Below are 4,841 nucleotides of genomic sequence, written 5' to 3' on the forward strand. Positions count from 1 at the left end.
AAGTAGTAATAATTTTGTAATTACCAAGCCCATAGAGAGAAAGAAGTGTGTATAAATCAGATGCTGCTAAAACGGACGCTGCCATGGTCATTTCTGTGCAAGTGTGTTCTCCCTTCGTGCCAAAGCTTGGGGCAGACGGTCAAGGGCACAGGCCCTTTCTCGAACTCCCGGTGCACCCTGCCTGGCTTTCCCAGAGCGTCAGAGCAGGTCACGGATGTTGCTCAGTTCCTGACAGACGTACAAAAGTCTGATTCCGCCAAGAGGCCAACGGTCAGGCCTTCAGAATGGGAAGTGCCTTATCTCCGACCAGTTTGTAATTGTTTTTTCATTTTAAGTTTTTAATGAAAGTTGCATTAAGATTACTTTATTCCTGCATCTTCTCAACTGTTTCTCCCTTGTATTTTCCCTTTTCCTTTCCTCCTTGGCGAGATCTGGCTTTATGTTCAAGGGTCTTTTTGCGGTCTTTGTCCAGCTTTCATGATAACCACAGTGCTGGGGGGAACGCCCACATGAACAGCTGTGCCATTAGCCCTTTCACGCTGGACTGGTTCAGTGTGATGACATATTTCTTCCTGTAAACCTGGACGACTCTGGCAATCTGCTGCCCTCTGGAATGTCCTCGCACAACCTGAATGTCATCATCCTCTCGGATGGGCATGGATCGAACACTGCACTTCTGTCTCAGCTCCGTGGAAAGAGGAGAAGACATAACCTTCCTGCGAGTGTGGGAAGGTGCACTGAAGTGCCTCTTACGGTTCTTGCTCCGGTGGGGAGTCACAGAGGGATGGAACTTCATTTCGACCGCTGGCGCTCTACAATGGCCGCAGACCGGAAGAGCACCCGTTTATCATTTTAATCTTCTCCCTGGCTCCAGAGTCTAGGGCAGTGATGGCGAACCTATGACACGCGTGTCAGAGGTGACACGCGTGTCAGAGGTGACACGCGAACTCATTTTTTTGGTTGATTTTTCTTCGTTAAATGGCATTTAAATATATAAAATAAATATCAAAAATATAAGTCTTTGTTTTACTATGGTTGCAAATATCAAAAAATTTCTATATGTGACACGGCACCAGAGTTAAGTTAGGGTTTTTCAAAATGCTGACACGCCGAGCTCAAAAGGTTCGCCATCACTGCTCTAGGGTGCCCGACCCTTTAACAAAGCCTGCTCTGGGCCTTGTATGTAGTGGGCACCAGTATGTTTTCCTTGCCTGACAAATTCATTTTGTCCCCCCAGCCCATCCCTGGCTCAGAAGAGTTGGTGTAGGAAGCGGTTAGATTCTTCTCAGAATAGTCATTTTTTAAAATGCCAGTTAGACCCAAGAGAGAACAGGAGGAGGGTGCCTTCAGGGCTGAGTCAGCAGCAGCCTGCTGACCCACTTCCCCGGTCCAGGGGCGCCGCTGGGAGCAGATGCAGGAGCTGCTACAGGCAGACGCCTCCTTCCGCTGTGGGATTCACCCTCCAGCCTTTTCCTCGGTGCTCCCACCTCCTTCCCTGTGTCTGCATCCTTGGGGGCACTGCCCACTCTGCAGGGACATGGCAGACCCTCTTCTTCCTCCTCATCATGGCTTTGCGCCTTCTTGCCAAGGTTGACAAGCTGGAGTGGGACTGGGGGACCAAAGCCCAGCTGCTCGCGCACGGTCTCGGCTCGGCGCCTCTGATCATCAGTGTGGCTCTCATCACGCCTCGCTCTGACATTCTCCTTTGGTGCAGGCTTTACGACAAGTAAAGAATAAGCTCCCGTGTGCAGGCAGGAAGGTACCAGAAGAAACTGCAGCCCATAGGGAGTGGGTGAGGAGGCCGGACCCAGCGCTGCCTCTCAGGAGCCTCGTGTCTGCAGCTCCAGGAGCTCCTGCACCTACACCCCCTCCCTGTGAGACTCAGGTGGGCGGGATCTCACACCCAGGTCCCCGAGTCCCTCCCTGGAGCTTCCCCGGGGCTAGCTCACACCCCCTCCCCAACTTCTCCAGGATTCTGCAGACGGGGTCATGGGGTCCACAGAGACCCACAGGCCTCCTGCTCCCCAGGCTCCTCCTCCTGCCCCCGGCCCACGCAGACACCAGCGGTTTATTCATTTATTTGTTTTTATCTCGAGATTCTGGGACCTTACATGGGCCGTATTCCTGGTGGACAAGCCAGGATCCGGAATGCAAGTCAAGGACACAGGGGGCATCTTCCGGCTAATGTCATGGGCACCCAAGGGCTGGCTCCTGGAACCTGACCCCCAGGCCATGCAGGATGAAGGAGCATAAATTTAGGCAGAACCACATTCTGTGAAAGGGAAGGAGAGCAAAAAGCAGAATAGCATCAACCTAACAAATGAGCAGAAACGAAAGGCTCCAATAGGCTCCAAACTGGATGTAGGATCCCACCACTTTCCCGCTGTAGTCCTTCCGCCTCCAGTGCATTCTCGGCCCAGAGCGGGACGCCTGTTAGAGCACGAGTAGGCCACTCTGCCCCTGCTCAACCTCCTGCGTGGACTGCATCTGATGCGGGGGGGGGGGGGGCTGGTAGAGCTAAGTCCCTTCTATGGCTCCCCTTGAGGCCTGCCACTCTGTCACCTCTCTGACCTCACACCCCAATACAGTCCCTCCACTTCTCCCTCCTCCCCTCCAGCCACACTAGCCTCCTGCGCAAGGAACCTTGGCATGAGGCTGTGCCCTTTGCTAGAAGGTCCTTTCCTCCCACCTACACCTCCCCTTGCTCCCACACTCCACATTCTGTAGCCCCTTCTCTGCATGACTCTTCTCCTTTGCACTAATTATTATCCAACCGGCTACATGTCATATTAACTTAGCCCATCTGTCCATCTCCCAGGACACGCTGGCTCCTCCAGGCTGGGGGTTTGGTTTCTGTGTTCTTGCCCAGTGAGTGCCCAGCACCAGCACATGGTTAAGGGCAGCGTGGTGGCTGCAAGAGTCACTGCTGCTCCATCGGGGACGGGTCGGGGCCAGGACTGCCATGTCATTGATTGACTATCCGTACAGCAGTCTAATCAGTCAGATACTTAGGGGAGCGATTATCATTCTGAGTACAGAATCAGCCAGGCGGTGAGAGGCCTGTCCCACCGGGCGGCACGTGCACAGTCACAGACCCGCACCCTCCAGTCAGCGGGCAGCAGCACCACCCGCTAGAAGGAGGTGACTTGAGAGGGCTGGGTCAGATGACAGAAACACGTGGCGAATAAATAGGCACCAAGCTCATGAATGAGCCATCTGTCTGGTGGTAGGATTTCCACGCCGGGCAGCACACCAGCCCCACAAATGGGTGGCTAGATCCGTCCAAATAGCATCAGAACATTCAACAACAGAGTTCAACGTAATCATAGTTATCTTTCCAGGGTTTAGGGGACACATTATCACAATTGTGAGTCAAGTGACTAACTGTCATCACCCCCCACACACACACTTAAAGGCCTCCTGGCTGCCCCCCATCTCACTTATAAACCAAGTCCCGTGGTGCCTGGCTCTGACCGGTCCCCTCACTGCACTGGAGTCGAGGGCAAGGCCATTGCCATTCCTTGAGACCCTCACAGAGTGACACATCCTGGACTGTCTGTCCAAAGGCCGAGGAAGACGGTTCACCCAAAGATGATGACCCCGCCTTCCCCAGGGCTCCGGCCCGGCCCATGCCGCAGGCGGCCCTGGACCAGAAGTCTCCCAGGGACTGTGCTCCAGCTGGGCCGGGTGGCAGGGAAGGGCGAGGCAGTGACCGTGGCTGTGGTCAGCCGAGCTTGGGCAGGCCCGGAGGGAGAGCCCCCTGTGTGCACCAGGCACACTCTCCGTCAGCAAAGCCCAGGCATTCAACAGACGGAGGCAGGGGCTGGGGACTCACTCAGAAGGAAACAGTAAGTGCCTCACTCTCCAGCTGGGTGAGCACCCGCTTCCCGAAGCCACAGGCACTGAGACCACTTGGCCCGCCGGCAGCTCATGTCCACTGGGGGAGCCTTGAGAACTGGGGAGCCGCAGAGGCAGTCACATGGGATCCGCAGGTCACATCGGCCTGAAGTCCCTCCTTCCCCCCCTGCTTGCTCCACACGCCCTGGAACAGTTAGTGGGGGGGGGGGGGCGGAGGGGGGTTAGAAAAGGGCTTAAACCAGCAAATAGCCGGTGGCAGGGTAACCATTGCTTTGGCGACATTAAGGACAGAAATAAAATTACCATTTCAGCTCCGGGGGCAGGGAGAAGAGGGGGTCACCCCCAAGAATGTACAGAAAACTTAGGGGAAGGGTGTGCCTGAACGAGAAGAATTCTCACTTCCTATTCGAACTGAATGAACAGGGAAAGGGGAGCCGAGGGACATTTCCGAGTGCTAAGTGGTGCTTGGGTTTGGGTCATGACCACAAATGGCTTAGGGCCCGGTGCCAGCCAGGTGCTGGCTGAGGATTGCCTGTCCACCTGGAGAGGTCGCTGTGCGCCGCTGTCAGCCTGGGGAGGTGGCCAACCCTGCAGCAGCCAGAGGGGGTCGCTAGCTACGGGCACTGGTCCAGAGGGCACATGGAGATTTGGCCCTGTCCCCGAGGCGGCTGGAGTCCAACGGAAGAAGAGGAGAGTGTGCCTTAATGTGGGAAGGAAGGAGGGGGAGCGCACACAAGGGAGAGGAAGAAGGGGAAAGGGAGAAAGGAGGGGAGGAGGCGGAGGGGGAGGGGGAGGGGTGGGGGAGAGAGGGAAGGAGGCGGAGGGAGGAAGAGGAGGAAGATAGGAGGAGGGAGAAGGAGAGCGGAGGGAGGAGGGAGGAGGCAGGAGGGAGGCGGCGGCCGCGGGCGGAGCGCGAGCCAGGACGCGCGAGCCGGCGGAGGCGGCGACTGATCGGCCGGGGCGCGCGGCGCTCTGGTTGGCTG

The 4,841-nt window shown here is 56.3% G+C and overlaps 1 pseudogene; it reads right to left on the reverse strand.

The window, feature by feature from the left end:
• Positions 1-364: 364 nt before the first annotated feature.
• Positions 365-796, reverse strand: LOC102428337 (annotated as a pseudogene).
• Between the last annotated feature and the right edge of the window lie 4,045 nt (positions 797-4,841).

The sequence above is a fragment of the Myotis lucifugus genome, unplaced genomic scaffold (assembly GCF_000147115.1).
Source record: "Myotis lucifugus unplaced genomic scaffold, Myoluc2.0 scaffold_520, whole genome shotgun sequence".
Lineage (NCBI taxonomy): Eukaryota > Metazoa > Chordata > Mammalia > Chiroptera > Vespertilionidae > Myotis > Myotis lucifugus.